This window comes from Microtus oregoni, unplaced genomic scaffold (assembly GCF_018167655.1).
Source record: "Microtus oregoni isolate MIOR12 unplaced genomic scaffold, Mior012 000044F_ref0000062, whole genome shotgun sequence".
NCBI classification, from domain to species: Eukaryota; Metazoa; Chordata; class Mammalia; order Rodentia; family Cricetidae; genus Microtus; species Microtus oregoni.
In genome coordinates, this window is record NW_024543218.1 from 1,985,677 (window position 1) to 2,004,058 (window position 18,382).

General features: G+C 41.4%; 2 pseudogenes; one reads left to right on the plus strand and one right to left on the minus strand.

Annotated features, from left to right (window-relative positions):
• Positions 1–12,463: 12,463 nt before the first annotated feature.
• On the plus strand, positions 12,464–14,566 carry LOC121434801 (annotated as a pseudogene).
• Positions 14,567–14,580: 14 nt separating this feature from the next.
• LOC121434658 overlaps positions 14,581–18,382 on the minus strand; it is a 62,353-nt pseudogene continuing 58,551 nt past the window's right edge.

Below are 18,382 nucleotides of genomic sequence, written 5' to 3' on the forward strand. Positions count from 1 at the left end.
GACTTTAAAGGCCCAATTATCTTTTTGCATTCTATGTTTGCATTCTCAAAAGCTAGAGATTCAAGAAGTATTCGTCTAGCTTCTGGGTCTGTTACTCCTATGTCCAGAGCCTTAATTAATCTTTGCAAAAAGTCAATAAAGGGTTCTCTCTGTCCCTGCCTAATTCTGGTATATGATTCAACTCTTTTTGCTGGATCTTGTATCCTATTCCAAGCATTTAAAGCTGCTTGGTGACATAGACACAGTACTTCATCGTCATAAAGAGCTTGGACCTGTGGATCAGCATATTCTCCTGCACCAAGAATTTGATCTTGGGAAACCTCAATACCTTTTGCTCTTCCTTGCTGTTCCATATGTTTGGATTCTTCTCTGAAATAAATTCCAAACATCAAGGAAGGTCCATTATCTAAAACTGCAGACACTAACTGATGGAAATCATGGGGAGTAGCTCTGGCATTAGAAGCCCAAGTCCTTATCATTTCCTTTACATATGCATTGTGCAAGCCAAAATTAACAACAGCTTGCTTAATTTCTTTCAGATCATTCATTGCTATTGGCGTCCATCTAGCGTCTCTGACTCCCTTTGAGCCTTTAGAAGTTGATGCTTTTTCAGAATTAAGTATAGGGTATGTCGCTAGAACCCTGGGTAAGCCAGTTCTAATAGCTGGTGGAGGCCTTGTATCCTGTCCTTGTGCCTCCTTACTCTGTTCACCAGCTGCAATAATTTCCCCAATCTTTTCAAATCTTTTTATCATTGTCTCTCTTAAATCCTGAATCTCCTGACCTGTATATATTTCCAGTGATTTCACTGAGGTATCAATTTTTTGGTCCCCATTCTGCACCTGTGATTCCAAAGCTTTAATTTTTTCCTTCAAAGATAACATGTCCTCCTTAAACTTTTCTTGTATATCATGTAGATTCCCATCTTGGAGGTACATTCTGTCTGTTACCTTATCAAAACTTTGTGATAAAGTCTGAACGTCAAATTCAACAGCCTGAACCCTTTCAGGTAACTTTCTAATACCCTTGGATATGGAATCAATTTTGTCTGTCATAGTATCCACTTGTTCAGATAACCTCTGATTTTCAATAATTTTAATCCTGTCAATTAGTTGTTCATTATTAGTTCGTAAAGATTCTATCATTCTTAGGAGTGCCATATTCTTCTGTTCATTATTAGTACGTAAAGATTCAATCGTTCTTAGTAGTGCCATATTCTTCCTTAATGATAGAATATGGAAAAGAAAACTGAAGGCTAGTAACAAGCAAATTAAGGTATCCCCATAATCATATAAACCTTGTATGATGTAATTCATTGTATTAGTAAATATAAATTTACTAATCCATTGTATTAGTGAAAACAAAGCAGTAAAATTTGCGTTAGAAACAAAAACTGCAATATTACCTATTATCCAGCAGGTGGCGCTGTTGCAGAGTCGCGGTGAAAACATGGTCCTGTTTCAGTGCCTTAGTAGATGTTAAAAACTGGAAAATGCAAGTTTCTCAACAAAGTAAATGTAATTAAATCAATTCCTGAGACGGAACCAGAAACCCAGAATCCAGGGGTAGAGAAGAGCAATCTGGAAGCCGCTTATGCCTCCACGTGACAGAGTCACCCTGAGGGGTTGCAGCTTTCAGCAACCATGTGCTCTGGTTCGTGCCACTTAAGAGCTGTACTTGCAAGGGAGATTTAAAAATGACTCAGAAAAGAGCAAACCACGCGGCCAGAGACTACGCGGGCCTGTGGAGTTTAAATCCACGTGGGGAGTCCAAGGCCGCTGGCGGCTGAGGAAGGGGAGGGCTCCCGCCAAGCCGAACTAGAGCCCGCCAAGCCCGCGGCCGCCAAGCTGAACTTGCGCCCGCCAAGCCTGCAGCCGCCAAGCCGAACTTGGGGCCGCCAAGCCGAACTCGCTGCTGCGAGTGGGGAAAGGAGAGGTTCTAAAACCAAACGTTGGGTGCCAAAATGAAGGCATAAGTCACAAACAATGCCACACCAATTCGGGGTTATGATTATTAGGGTGGTATTTATTTAAAGGGGAAAAAAACTTACAGATCACTGTCCCAGGCAACAGCCCTCTTCACAACCAGGAAAGGAGTCTAGTCGCAGGCGGAGCAGGAAGTGAAGAGAGAGAGAAGAGGGAAGTGGCCGCTTTTTTAAAGGGAGAGAAACCACGCCCCAGTGGGCTGGTACCTCAGCGGTGATAGGCTGGAGGAGTGGGAGGACCTCCCGCAACACCTGTGAGTGAATCCCTGTGATAATTGTCTTTCTGTGTCTGGGTTACCTCACACGAAATAATGTTTTCCAGCTCTATCCATTTTCCTCCAAAATTTAAGCTGTCATTATTATTTTTCTGCTGTGTAGTACTCCATTATGTAAATGTACCACATTTTCCTTATCTATTCATTGGTCAAGGGGCATGTAGGTTCTTTCCATGTTCTGGCTATGACCAACAATGCTGCTATGAACATAGTTGAGCACTTGTCCTTGTGTATGTTTGAGGATCCCTTGGTTATATAGCCAAAAGTGGTATTACTGGGTCTTGAGGAAGGTTGTTTCCTAATTTTTTGAGAAACCACCGTACTGACATCCAAAGGGGCTGTACTATCTTGCATTCCCACCAGCAATGCAGGAGTGTTGCCTTTACCCCACAACTTCTCCAGCATAAGTTGTCATCAGTGTTTTTGATCTTGGCCATTCTTACTGGTGTAAGATGGAATCTCAGAGTTGTTTTGATTTGCATTTCTCTGACAACTAAGGATGTTGACCATTTCCTTAAGTGTCTTTCAGTCATTTTATATTCCTCTACTGAGAGTTCTCTGTTTAGTTCTGTGCTCAGTTTTTAATTGGATCATTTGTTCTTTTGATGAGCAATTTCTTGAGTTCTTTGTATATTTTGGAGACTGTATGATGTGGGATTAGTGAAGATATTTTCCCATTCTGCAGGCTGTCATTTTGTCTTATTAACCATGTTCTTTGATTTACAGAAGATTTTCAGTTTCAAGAGGTCCAATTTATTAATTGTTTCTCTCATTGTCTGTGCTGCTGGGGTTATATTTAAAAAACTGGTCTCCTGTGCCATTGCTTTCAAGTGTACTTCCCACTCTCTTTTCTATGAGGTTCAGTATGGCTGGCTTTATGTTGAGGTCTTGGATCCATTTTGGACTCGAGTTTTGTGCATGGTGATAGATATGGTCTATTTTCCTTCTTCTACATGTTGATATCCAGTTATGTTAGCACCATTTCTTAAATATGCTTTCTTTTTTCCATTTGATATTTTTTGTTTCTTTGTCAAAAATCAGGTGTTTGAATATGTGTGGATTAATATCTGGGTCTTCGATTCAGTTCCATTGGTCTTCCTATCTGTTCTTATGCCAGTGCCAGACAGTTTTCAGTACTGTAGCTCCTTAGTAAAGTTTGAAGTCAGGGATTGTGATTCCTCCAGAAGTTCTTTTATTGTACAGGATTATTTTGGCTGTCCTGGGATTTTTGCTTTTCTATATGATGTTGAGTACCATTCTTTTGAGGTCTGTGAAGAATTTTGCTGAGACTTTGATGAGCATCTCATTGAATCTGTAGATTGCTCTTAGTAAAGTTGCCATTTTTATTACGTTAATTCTGCCTACCCAAGAGTATAGGAGATCTTTCCACTTTCTGGTGTCTTCTTCAATTGCTTTCATCAAGGATTCAAAGTTCCTGTCATACAAGTCTTCAACTTGTTTGGTTAGAGTTATTCTGAGATATTTTATGCTACTTGTGGTTATTTTGAAGGGTGTTATTCCTCTGATTTCTTCCCCAGACATTTTATTGTCTGTGTATAGGAGGGATACTGATTATTTTTTTTAGTTGATCTTGTTTCCTGATACATTACTGAATGAAAGTCTTTATGAGTTGTAGAAGTTCCTTGGCATAATTTTTGGGATTGCTTATGTAAACTATCATGTCATCAACAAACAGTGAGAGTTTGACTTCTTCTTTTCTAAATTGTATTCCCTTGATTTCCCATTTGTATCTTATTGTTCTGGCTAGGACCTTAAGAAATACGATGAATAGATATGGAGAGAGTGGACAATCTTTTCTCGTTCTGTGGAATCACTGAGAGTTTCTCTCCATTATAGTGTGTTGTTGGCTGTTGTCTTGCTGTATATTGCCTTTATTATGTTTAGCATATTCCTTGTGTCCCTGTTCTCTCCAAGATTGTTATCATTAAGAGATGTTGTATTTTGTCTAAACCTTTTTTTGACATCTAATGAGATGATCATGTGGTTTTTATTTTTCAGTTTTTTTATATGGTGGATTATTTTGACAGATTTTCATATGTTGAACCATCCTTGCATCTCTGTTATGAAGCCAACATGATAATGCTGCCTAATGGTTCTCATGTGTTCTTGGATTTGGTTTGCCAGTATTTTATTTGGTGTTTTTGCATCAATGTTCACTAGTGAGATTGGTCTGTAATTCTCTTTCTTTATAATGTCTTTCTGTAGTTGGAGTATCAGTGTAATTGTAGCCTCATAAAAAGAGTTTGGCAATTTTCCTTACTTTTCTATTGTGTGGAATAATGTGAGGAATATTGGTATTGGTTCTTTGAAAGACTTGTAGAATTCTAAGCTGAAACCCTCTGGTCCTGGGTTTTTTTTTGTTGGGAGACTTTATTTGACTATATCTATTTATTCAGCAATTATAGGTGTGTTTAATTTGCTTATCTGGTCTTGATTTAATTTTGGTAAGTGATATGTATCCAGAAAGTTGCCCATTTTCTTTAAGTTTTCCAATTTTGTGGAGTACAAGTTTTCAAAATATGACCTGGTGATTCTCTGTATTTCCTCTGTGTCTGCAGCTATGTCCCCCTTTCATTTCTGTTTTTGTTTATTAGATATTCTCTCTCTGCCTTTTGTTAATTTGGATAAAGGTTTGTCTATTTTGTTGTTTTCTTGAAGAACCTACTCTTTATTTCATTGATTCTTTGTTATTTTTTCTTTGTTTCAATTTTGTTGATTTCAGCTCTTAATTTGATTATGTCCTGCCATCTAGATCTCTTAGGTGAGTTTGCTTCTTTTTGTTCCAAAACTTTAAATTTTCTGTTAATTCACTAGTGTGGGATTTTTCCAGCTTCTTTATGTAGGCATTTAATTCTATGAACTTTCCTGTTAACACTTCTTTCATTGTGTCCCATAAATTTGGGTATGTTGTGTGGTCATTTTCATTGAATTTTAGGAAGTTTTAATTTCCCTGACTCATTGATGATTCAGGTTAACATTGCTTAATTTCCCTGTGTTTGTAGGTTATCTGAAATTAGTATTGCTGTTTACTTCTAGTTTAAACCATGATAGTATGAGAAAGTACATTGCAGTATTCCAATTTTTTTTTTTTGTATTTGTTGAGGTTCGGTTTGAGTATGTGGTCAGTTTTTCTATAAGTTCCATCAGGTGCTGAGAAGAAAGTATTTTCTTTTGTTTTGAATGGAATATTATGTAGATGTATGTTAAGTCCATTTGGGTCATAATATCTGTTAGTTCTCTTATGTCTCTGTTCATTTTTTGTCTGATTGACCAGGCCAGTGATGAGAGGGGAATATTGAAGTTTTCCACTATTAGTGTGTGGAGTTTAATGTATGTTTTAAGCTTTAGAAGTGTTTCTTTTACATATCAGGGTGCCCTTGCATTTGGGGCATAGATGTTCAGTAATGAGATTTCTCTTGATGGATTTTTCCTGTGACTAGTATGAAATGACCTTCTTTGTCTCTTTTGATTGATTTTAGCTTGAATTCTATTTTGTTAGATATTAGGATAGCTACACCTGATGTTTCTTATTTCCATTTGATTGGAATCCTTTTTCCTAACCTTTACTCTGAGACAGTGTCTGTCTTTGAGGTTGAGATGTGGTTGTTTTTTGTATGCAGAAGAAAAATGGATTGTGTATTCACATGCAATCTGTTAGCCTGTGTCTTTTTATAGGTGAGTTGAGTCCATTTACATTAAGGGATATTAATGACCAGTGATTGCTATCTCCTGTTAACTTTAGTATTCATTGTTGGTGATGTTAACTTGTGCATTTTCCCCTTCTTTGGAATTTGCTACTATGTGACCATCAATTGTCTATGTTTTTGTTGGTTAAGCCAATTTTCTTCAGTTGGAGTTTTCCTTTTAGTATTTTTTGTAGGGCTGAGTTTGTAGCTAGGTACTGGTTAAATCTAGTTTTTTCATGGAATGTCTTGTTTTTTTCCTTCTATGGTAATTGAAAGTTTTATTAGGTATAGTAGTCTGGGCTGGCATTTGTGGTCTCTTAATGTCTGTATAATGTTTGATCATGACCTTCTGGCTTTCACTGTCTCCAATGAGGAGTCAGGTATAATTCTGATAGGTCTACCATTATATGGTACTTGGCCATTTTCCGTTGCAGCTCTTAATATTCCTTCTTGACTCTATATGTTAATGTTTTGATTATTATGTGTTGAAGGGACTTTTTATGGATCCAGTCTATTTGGTGTTCTGTAAACTTCTTTTATCTTCATAGGTATATATTTCTTTAAGTTGAGAAAGTTTTCTTCTATGATTTTTGTTAAATATATTTTGTGTGTTTTTGAGTTGAGCTTCTTTTTCTATTTTTATTATTCTTTGATTTGGCCTTTTCATGGTGTCTCATATTTCCTGGATATTTTGGGTTAAGCTTTTGATACATTTAATATTTTATTTAACTGATGAGTTTTTTTCCTGTATTATATCTTCAGTGCTTGAGCTTCTCTCTTCCATGTCTTATATACTGTTATTCATGATTGTGTTTGTGGTTCCTGATCATTTTCTCATTATTTCTTTTTCTATAATCCCCTCAGTCTGTGTTTTTTTTTATTGTCTCTATTTTAGTTTTCAAGTCTTGAATAGTTTCTTTCATATGGTTGATTGCTTTTTCTTGGATTCCTTTAAGGGATTTGATGATGTCTTCCAATTTTTTTTTTGCCTTTCCCTCCAATTCTTTGGGGGAATTTCTCATTTCCTCTTTATGAGTTACAAACTCTTGAATTTATTTTTTAGGTCACTTTCTTCTGCTTCATCTATATTTTGTTGTTCAAGTCTTGCTGTTGAAGGTTCTTTAGGTTTTCCTGGTGTTTTATTGCTCTTTGTGGTGTTGCATATGGTTTTACCTTTTGTACTTTTATTCCACTCTTAGGTGCATGTTGCAGCTGTCTGAGATTCTATTGATTAATATTCTAGGTGTCCATTAATCCAAAGCTCAGATGATTGTTTTGTGGTACTATCAGTACTATAGTTCTAGTTACCCCATTGGTTATCCTGTGTTCCTAGAGATAGCTCAACATTCCTGGGCTTTGCTCTGCTCACTTGGAGTTTGCTGTCTCAGGACTACTTTGGCCTAGGTTACCAGCTTTGACCTGTTTCTGTAAATTTTGGTCTGGATTTCCTCCTGCAGAAGTCCCTGGCTTGGAGTTGGTCTTGCAAATATCTTTGCCTTTGGTCTATTGCTTCAGAATTCCCAGGCTCAAGTGCGCCCAGAACAGTAGAAGACCTGGCTCAGTCTTACTCCCTCAGAGTTCTCAGATTCACACTTGGACCTGCAGAGGTTTCAGTTTCCTGTCTATTCCCTTTGATGTCCCTGACCAAGGCCCTGAGCAACAGAGGTCCTGGATCAGCATTTTTCCCTCTAAGGTCCATGACTGACACTTGGCTCTGCAGAGATCTCTGGTTCTGCTTAATCCCTCAGAGGTCCCAGATTCAGTCTCAGAGTGGCAGAGGTCCTGGCTCAGAACCATTTCCTTGGAGGTCCTAGACTCACACCAAGACAAACAGGGGGCCTGGTCTGGCTTAGGTCTACTCCCTTGAAGGTCCCAGATTTATGTCCGGACCCTCAGTGGGCTCTGGCCCTGGTTCACTCACTCTTCAGTTACTCCCCTGTACCTGTTCCAATGGAGTTTGCTGTCTCTGTTCTACCCATTGGTTTGTAATATTATACCAAGATCAGGGAACAATAATCCTACTTTTCTAATATCTAGTCCGGCTCAATTCCAGTCCTTTTATACCTTTATGTAGTACATATATGAACATGATTATGTAGACACATTCATGGCAGCATGGTGTTCTCCCCGAGTATGAACAGAGCTGGATGAATTTCTTACAGTTTAGGCAAGACTTAGACCTCCGGGAGATGTCGCCAGAGGTTGAAGTTAGGTCTGTCAAAAATCACAAGAATCCAGACCTGTCTGGTCAGAGGACACCAAACACCCTGAACAACATTAAGCTGGGGTTCCTCTTCAACCCCACCCAACAACTGCATCTTTCAGTATTCCTGATTCATCTGAGGGGGCTTGTTCTACCTGCCATCATGTTATCATTGTGCTCTATCCTAGGTAGCTGCCCAACCTCCCTAGGGTCCCTTTCTGAGACCTTATGAGCAGTTGGAGCTTCAGAGACACTGAGGGTCTGCACTCCCCATGCACACAAGCCTCAATGGTAGGCATCATTGATTTGGGATTCCCTTCTGTATGGTAAGAACATGCTTTATTACCACTGTTTAATAAAGAATCTTTTTTGGCTTATGGCAGGGCAGACTATAGCTAGTTTGGAAAGCTAAATTGAATGGGGGCAGAAAGAAGGCAGAGTCATGCAGATGCTATGTAGCCACCCAAGAGTCATGATGTGAAGTAAGAAACCATGACCCTCATAGTAAAATATAAAATAACAGAAATGGGTTAATTTAAGATGTAAGAACTATATAGCAATATGCCTGTGCTGTTGACAAAGTAGTGTTGTAACTAATATAGTTTTGTGTGATTATTCAAGCCTGGGAGGTCAGGAAACAAAAGTACAGTCTCTATTTACACATCATCCACACCATATGGAGTGAGGTCTGACCTCCAACAGTGGTCTGCTGTTGTGGAAAATTATTTTCACTGTGTAAAGGTGCACTACATTTTTGCTGCCTTTTTAATTATGCAAACATGTTTTACATTTTTTTCTTTTTTTATTGAGAAAAGGAAAAAAACTATCCATCTCCTCCCAGCCTCCCATTTCCCTCCCACTCCTCCCAACCTTCTCCCCCTTCCCCAAACTCCTCCCCCCTTCCTCTCCAGTCCATAGAGCAGTCAGGGTTCCTGTCCTGTGGAAAGTCCAAGGTCCGCCCCCCTCCGTCCATGTCCAGGAAGGTGAACAACCAAACTGGCTAGGCTCCCACAAAGCAAGAACATGAAGTAGGGTCAAAACCTGGTGCCATTGTCCTTGGCTTCTCATCATCCCTCATTGTTCGCCATGTTCAGAGAGTCCAGTTTTATCCCATGTTTTTTCAGTCACAGTTGAGCTGGCCTTGGTGAGCTCACAATAGATTAGCCCCATTGACTCAGTGGATGGGTACACCCCTCGTGGTCCTGACTTCCTTGCTCATGTTCTCCCTCCTTCCACTCCTCATTGGGACCTTTGGAGGTCAGTCCAGTGCTCCAGTGTGGGTCTCTGTCTCTATCTCCATCCATCACCAGATGAAGGTTCTATGGTGGTATGCATGATATTCGTCAGTATTGCTATAGGATAGGGTCATTTCAGGTTCCCTATCCTCAGCTGCCCAAGGGACTAGCTGGGGACATCACCATGGGCTCCTGGGATCCACTCTAGGGTCAAGTCTCTTGCCAACCCTAAGGTGTCTCCCTTAACTAAGAATTGTGGTTCCGTGCTCCCTTGTCCAACCTTCCTTTTTCCCAATCCTCCTGTTTCCCCAAGTTCCCCCCCTCCTTCCCTTCTCACTTTTCTCTCCCCATCTCCCCTTACCCCCATCTCACCCCACCCCCAAGAACCCAATTTTCTCCCCGGCAATTTTGTCTACTTCCCATAGCCAAGAGGATAACTATATGTTTTTCTTTGGGTTCACCTTCTTATTTAGCTTCTTTAGGTTCAACAATTGTAGTCTCTGTGACCCTTATTTATGGCTAGAAACCAATTATGAGTGAGTACATCCCATGTTCATCTTTTTGGGTCTGGGATACCTCACTCAGGATAGTGCTTTCTATTTCCATCCATTTGCATGCAAAATTCGAGAAGTCATTGTTTTTTACCGCAGCGTAGTACTCTAATGTGTATATATTCCATACTTTCTTCATCCATTCTTCCATTGAAGGGCATCTAGGTTGTTTCCAGGTTCTGGCTATTACATATAATACTGATATGACCATAGTTGAACAAATGTTTTTGTCATATGATAGGGCATCTCTTGGGTATATTCCCAAGAGTGGTATTGCTGGGTCCAGGGGTAGGTTGATCCTGAATTTCCTGAGAAACCGAAACACTGACTTCCACAGTGGTTGCACAAGATTGCATTCCCACCAGCAATAGTGGTCCCATGTCCAATAGTGGTCTGCTGTTGTAGAAAATTATTTTCACTGTGTAAAGGTGCACTACACTTTTTGCTGCCTTTTTAATGATGCAAGCATGTTTTACATTTTATGATTAAATAAAATTAACCTGTGGTTAACAGGCAACATCAGCAACCATCTGACAGGAAGCTGTAGGGAGAAACTAAGTCTAGTGAGAGTTTTTAAGTGGGGACCGTGTAGAAAGACACTCCATTTTTCATAAATGCCAACAACAAGGACACATTAGGAACTTGTTATTCAACCTTTCTGAGCCAGCAGGAATTTCCCTCAACATTTAAATCCTGAGTTCAATAGAAGGATAAGAGATTTAGATATAGATTTACTTAGTGTCTTGTTGGGATCCCCTATCTCATATCTCTGTGAGTCTGAGGCCAGTGTCTAAGGGAACAAAATTCCTTCCTCACTGTATCCCATAGCATAAACTGCTGCTGATAAGTGTGGAGTTGCAATTGCTGTTTGGGACAGAAGCTGCTTGAGGTACAGTCAGTGTATTGAATGCAAAACATCTGTGTGGCCCTCCTGCTAGCTGACTCCAGGCCACCACAGCCCCTCAAAAGCACTCTGTCTGCCCTTTTGTGTTGGCCTCTGTCCACTGGGACTCAGTGAGGCAGGCTAGAAATAGCAAGGAAATAAAGGAGCAGGGCAAGGGATAGAAGCTGCTCTCCTTGGGGTCTAGTTGGTATATTTTCCTCACTAAGAGTCAAGAAAATTTGACACAAGTGATAAAACACGGATTTTCTGCAGAGGCAGTATGTATCATTCTAAAGATATCTCAAAGAGAATGTTCAAAATGATCAAGAACTCAAGATGGGCAATGGGGTTGTATGCCTCCAATCCCTGTATTCAGGAGGGAGAGGCACAAAGATCTCAATGAGATTGAGACCAGACTGGTCTACAAAGAAAGATTCAGGACAGTCAGAGTGGTTACACAGAGAAACCTTGTTGCCAGAATAAAAATAAATGTATAAAAACCTAACTACAAAACAATCAACAACTCTCTTTAATTAGGGCCAGAATGTCTATGTCTTGCATTTTACTGTGTTAGCATACCATAATCATCTCTAAATCTAATTAATACACCTTACAATTTCATTTAAAAAGGAAATACCTGACGATGAGGAATAAAACCTGGAAGGATGACTCAGCAGTTAAGAGCACTTACTGTTCTGCAGAGGATTCACACCCACATAGCAGATCACAACATAGATCCAGGTGACCCACTGCCCTCTTTGGGCTCCACGGACTCTGCAGAAATATGATGTGCATATATATATATATATATATATATATATGTGTGTGTGTGTGTGTGTGTGTGTGTGTGTAGGCATAAATAAGTAATTTTTAAATTTGTATACTTCTGCTTTCAATTTGTACTAAATCTTTAAGTTTTATAAATTACATTACATTATTTTTTTATTTTTTAAGACAAGGACTTTTGTAGCCCATTGCTTGTCTGGAACTCACTATGTAGACAAGTGTCAGCCTGCCTTTGTGGTATGGGAAGTCCCTCAATATACAGTTGCTTTTATTAGTTAATGAATTGATATATAGAAAGAGTAGACAGAGTCAGAGGAGAAACCATGTAGCTGCCACCAGAGACAGATGCCTCAAACTTCGGGGATTAAAGGCATATACCACTATACCCAACTATGAATTACATCCATTAAGCTATCTGACAAATATTTAAGCATCTATTGTAAGGACACCTAAGCACAGTATCTCTCTCTATGTTGTATCTATCTTAGTTATACATACTTTTTCCCTCTATGTCTTTTTGAATTTTGGTGAAAATGGTTTTCTCTTGTATAGCCAAGGATTTAATTTTACCCAAGTGGTGGTTCCTAAGTAGAGATCTCCCCAAGGGATTGGTAGCAATGCTGGACTGAATCTCCCCCACTGGAGTTGATACACACAGTGTCCCAAGGGGAAGATACCACTGCTCATAGATATCTTCTGAGCATGCACGATTAGGGGCAGCAGTGTGGCTATGCTACTTTTTATTCAGTCTCTTACAAGATACCATCTTCCCTTACACACTTAGTGAATCGGCTTTTCTGGATCATGTGCTTATTGTTAACTAAGAAGTGGAAGGGGGGCACAGCAGAGACTCGTCTCGACCCTTCCGTCGTCCGTCTTGGGTATCGTTGCAGGATTCGGAGTACGCCCGAGGACCTCAGGAACCATGCCGAAGCCACACAGCGAAGCAGGGACTGCCTTCATTCAAACCCAGCAGCTGCATGCGGCCATGGCTGACACCTTCTTGGAACATATGTGCCGCCTGGACATTGACTCCGCACCCATCACGGCCCGCGACACTGGCATCATTTGTACCATTGGTCCTGCTTCCCGGTCTGTGGAGATGCTGAAGGAGATGATCAAGTCGGGAATGAATGTGGCTCGTCTCAATTTCTCTCATGGAACTCATGAGTACCATGCGGAAACTATCAAGAACGTGCGTGCAGCCACAGAAAGCTTCGCCTCTGATCCCATTCTATACTGGCCTGTTGCCGTGGCTCTGGACACAAAGGGGCCTGAGATCATCAAAGGGAGCGGCACTGCAGAAGTGGAGCTGAAGAAGGGAGCTACCCTGAAGATCACCCTGGACAATGCCTACATGGAAAAGTGTGACGAGAACACCCTGTGGCTGGACTATAAGAACATCTGTAAGGTGGTGGAAGTGGGCAGCAAGATCTACGTAGACGATGGGCTCATTTCACTGCAGGTGAAGGAGAAAGGCACTGACTTCCTGATAACAGAGGTGGAGAATGGTGGTTCCTTGGGCAGCAAGAAGGGGGTGAACCTCCCCGGAGCCGCTGTGGACCTCCCTGCTGTGTCAGAAAAGGACATCCAGGACCTGAAGTTTGGGGTGGAGCAGGATGTAGACATGGTGTTTGCGTCTTTCATCCGCAAGGCAGCTGATGTGCACGAGGTTAGGAAGGTCCTGGGAGAGAAGGGCAAGAACATCAAGATCATCAGCAAAATCGAGAACCACGAAGGCGTCCGCAGGTTTGATGAGATTTTGGAGGCCAGTGATGGGATCATGGTGGCTCGTGGCGATTTGGGCATTGAGATTCCTGCAGAGAAGGTCTTCCTGGCTCAGAAGGTGATGATTGGATGATGCAACCGAGCTGGGAAGCCAGTCATCTGCGCCACACAGATGCTGGAGAGCATGATCAAGAAGCCCCGCCCCACCCGTGCTGAGGGCAGTGATGTGGCCAATGCAGTCCTAGATGGAGCAGACTGCATTATGCTGTCTGGAGAGACCGCCAAAGGGGACTACCCTCTGGAAGCCGTTCGCATGCAGCACCTGATTGCCCGTGAGGCAGAGGCTGCCATCTACCACCTGCAGTTATTCGAGGAACTCCGCCTTCTGGCCCCTATCACCAGCGACCCCACAGAAGCTGCTGCCGTGGGTGCTGTGGAGGCCTCTTTCAAGTGCTGCAGTGGGGCCATTATCGTGCTCACCAAGTCTGGCAGGAGTGCTCACCAGGTGGCCAGGTACCGCCCGCGTGCGCCCATCATTGCTGTGACGCGCAATCCCCAGACAGCTCGCCAGGCCCATTTGTACCGAGGCATCTTCCCTGTGCTGTGTAAGGATGCAGTGCAGGACGCCTGGGCTGAGGATGTAGACCTCCGTGTGAATTTGGCCATGAATGTTGGCAAGGCCCGAGGCTTCTTCAAGAAGGGAGATGTGGTCATTGTGCTGACTGGGTGGTGCCCTGGCTCTGGCTTCACCAACACCATGCGTGTAGTGCCTGTGCCTTGATGGCCCTCTGGAGCCCCTCTTCTAGCCCCTGTCCCATCCCCTCCCCCATCCCATCCATTAGGCCAGTAACGCTTGTAGTGCTCACTCTGGGCCAGAGTGTGGCGCTGGTGGGCTGGGACACCCCGGAAAATTACTGTTGCTGAAACATGGAATAGAGCCCAGCTGTCTGTCTATCATATGGCCCTACCCAAACCAGGGGTGACAGAGGAATGCAGAATTGGAAACCCTCTGGCTTTATCACAAAGGGGCAGCAACATCTCTTGTGTACTTTGCTCCTGTAGAAAGTTGTCCAGAGAACTCCCAGCCCTGGCCTGGAGTCAGGAGACAGCAAGAGTAGGGGCTTAGGGCGTGGGGCCCAGGTTCCTGTGTAGATAATAACCTCTGGCCCCCAGGCCGGACTTGCTTCCCCAACAGCTTTGGCCTCCCCCACTGCTCGTTGTGCACTTCTCAGCTGTCACTGCGGTCACACCCTGCACTCTCCACCTCCGTTCTACTGTGCAGCATCTCCAGGCCTGTTGCTATAGTGCCCACCTGAGTGTCAATAAACAGCAGCTGAAGCAAAAAAAAAAAAAAAAGAAGTGGAAGGGGTAATAAATCAATATAAACTTCTTAAACAGTAATTGTGAAATGAACAGACGACCTTAAATGTCAGATCTTTTCATCCTTCTCTGCCATCACTAGGAATCTAGTTTAGGAAAAAATGAAGGGCACATCGTGGTGCATAACTATAATTCTCATACTTAGGAGACAGAGATGAAGAGATTAGAAGTTAAAGAAACTCCACAAGCACAAAGTAAGGTTGAGATCAGCCTGGAATACATGAAATACATTCACACATGCACACATCCACATGCGTGCATGCATGCACATATGCACACACACACAGAGAGACATAGAAAAAAGATATCGTTAATTCAATGATTAATATGTACAAATTTTACTTACAGCACAATACATGTTAATCCACATTACAAAAAATAATGAAAATTTGATGTGCAATTTGAAAACAATGTTTAAATAAATTTCTGTGGCATTCAATGGTGGTTTTCAACAGATATGAAAAAACATTTTAAAAGAAATATTGGATTATAGAAAATTATCATAGCTTAATCAGTGGGAGGGCAAAAGGGCAAATCATCAAATATTGCATTAGCTTCTGTCCTAATCTTATTTTATAAATTATCTCTCCCATGAAAAGTTGTAATGGCATAAATGAATGCAGACAGATTGTAAAAATATATACAGCTTTAATGGGGAAATAGACTTACAGAACCACAGGTTCCCGCGGAGAACAGGAAAGCAGAGGGGGCGGCTGGGAGCATGCAGGCAATCTTTATAAGTAAAAAATATCCTTGGGGGACCCTGCCCCCAAGTAAAGTGATTGGCTAAGTCTCCCCTACAAAAAGTCTGTAGAAAATTCTGGAAAATTGTGGTGAGATGCTCACAGTTGCTTCCACTCTGCACAAAGATAACTACTCTTCTCTTCTCCTTTTCAATACTGTTAGATATTTCTCTCTGGTTCATGTATTGAAGAGCTACTAGGCTCCATTTCAAAGCAGCTGCCTAATTTTCGAACTCAGTAGCTGTGTGTAAGATTTTTGGTTCCTTGAAATTCATAAAGATGTCTTTAAATGTTCCTTCGCATCTTTCTTTTTATTATTTTGAGCAGTTTATGAGCAATTGGTATTGTTTCTTTAAATGCTGGGTAAATTGACCAGAAAAGTAACTGGGCTTCTGCTTTTTATTATTGCCAATTCAACCTTTTTATTGAGGATAAGTTTATTGAGGATAGTTTGCTCCCAACTGCTTTGAGGAAACAACATGCCAACAAAGCACATGGGGAAGAAACAACTTATTCCATGTTCTCGAAGCAGGAACTGACGCAGGTCCCATGGTAGGGTGCTGCTTACTGGCTTGCTCCTCAGGGCTTGTTCAATCTGATTTCTTACAGCACCCAGGGACACCAGACCCAGAATGAAACCACCCACAATGGCCTGGGCCCTTCCATATGCATCATTAATCAAGAAAATGCCCTACAGAATTGTCTTCAGTCTAGCTGATGGAGGTGCTTTCTCAATTAGGTTTCTCTACCAAGACAACTCTAGCTTGTGCCAAGCTAATGGACAATTAATCAGAACAAAGTCTACTCAGAATTTCTATTTCTTCTGGGTGGGTGAGTTTGGGTGTGTGTAACATGCATGCATACATGCATATGCATGGGTGTGATTAAATGTGTATGAACGCTGGTGTGTGTGCACTTCAAGTGTTACAGCTCCAGAAGAAAAGTGTCCTAACTTGTCAGGACGTCAGGTTATCCCTGAAAGTGTTATAACTTTGGAGAAAAAGTTATCCTAACTTGTTGGGAAGTCCAGATATGCCTACAAGTGTTATAGACATGGAACTAAAGTATCTTAACATCTCATCCACTCATGCTGTACCTACAGCAGTAAGGGAAGGTGTTCTGGGTACATCCAGCTATAAGAAGAAAGGTATCTTGACTTGTAAGAAAGGCAGGAAATATGAACAGCTGTGGAGGGAAATATCCTGTGTATGCCTACAGCTGTGAGGAGAAAGGTATCCTGATTTATTAGGAAGTGAGGCTATACCTACAACTGTGAAGGGAAAGTATCCTGTTTACCTACAAATGTATGGAAAAAGCTGTCCTGTTGTCAGGATGTCAGGCTATAACTGCAGCTGGGATCCAGTGTAGGATGGTCTCCCAAAAAATATGGCAAACCTGCTCTTCTCTTCGAGACAGCTGATCACTACTTTGCTCCCAATGGAGACTCACATCAGAAGCACCTTTTCCTCTCAGCTACTGCCCAAGTTGTTACTCTGCTTCACTCTGCTAAGAGAATTCCCTGAAGAAATGTAGCAATCCACTGTGGTTATAGAAAAAAAGTTATTTCTTCAGCTATGTTCCCCTGAAGGAGCTGCCAAGCAGAGATTCTGATCTGTGCCAGCAATAGAAAATCTTCACCTAAAATGATTTCAAGATTCATTAGCAGAGGAAGCCAGAAATTTGAGTGACTCTACAAGAGTGTGGAAGGGAAACTCTGAACTAAGCAGACACAGAAACTTTTCTAGGGATACTTAAGGGTAGAGTTTCTCCAGGAAGATTTTCAGGAAGGGAAGTGTTCAGGTTTCAATCTCCTTGATCTTAGACAAGCTCAGATTGGATAGACTTTATACTCAGTGATTAGCTGGTTTTATGCTCAGTTATTGATGGTTTCTCTGCTATGGGAGTGTTTAGTTTTATGTTCAGTTGGTCAGAGTCTTATTTTGTTCTAATTCCAGTGTATTCTTTGGCTCAGGATGTGTTTGCTTAGTTCTGGTTTCAGGGTTAGGGTATACTTTTTTTCACTGGTTTTGGTTTCAGGAATAGGGTCAGTTTATTTCAGTGAATCAGGACTCAGAGATAGGGTGTGTTTTTTCACTGGTTATGGTTTCAGTGTCACGGTGAGTTTATTTCACTGGCACTGTGTCTAGAGTCGGGGTGCCTTCCTTTTATTGACTCTGTTCAAAGCTAGAATGGGCTTCTTTCACTGGTTCTAGTGGGCAAGGTTGGATTTCTCTGGTTCCAGGGCCAAGGTTGGTTTCTTTCACTAATTCTTATTTTGGGGCCATAATAGGATTTTTTTTACTGGTCATTTCACTCTACATGCACCTTGACACATGTGTGGAGGTCAAAGGACAAGCTTAGATGTGGATCTTTAGCTTCCTCCTGGTTTGAGATGTGGCCTCTTAGCTGTGTTCCTCTGTTACTTATCCCAAACATCCTGGCTGACTACCTCTCAGGATCCTCCCGTGTCCATTCCCTAACTCCCTGGGCAGACACAAATTTGGGGTTATAGACATGAGAAGTACAGTCAGTTTTTTTGTTTGGGTTTTGATAACTCACTGTTATGGACACTATATTTATTTGACAAGTGCTTTGACCCATCAAGCCATGTCCACAGACCTTTTCCCCTTTTCTTTCTTGGTGAGAGGACTGAAGCTGAGTTCTCATCGTTACTAGGTAAGAACATTCCTATTGATCTATATGTCAAGCCTTATTTTCCACTTTTGGTTGGAGAAAGGCTCTAACTGATTCATTCAAGATTGCCTTATACTCACTCTGTATTCTGGGAAGGTGTTTAAGTTAGAATTCTCCTGCCTCCCAGATTAGCAGATATTGCAGATTTGTGCTGAGGCCTAAGTTTGAGAAATTTTTTATTGCTTTGATAATTTTTATAGAAAATGTTCCATT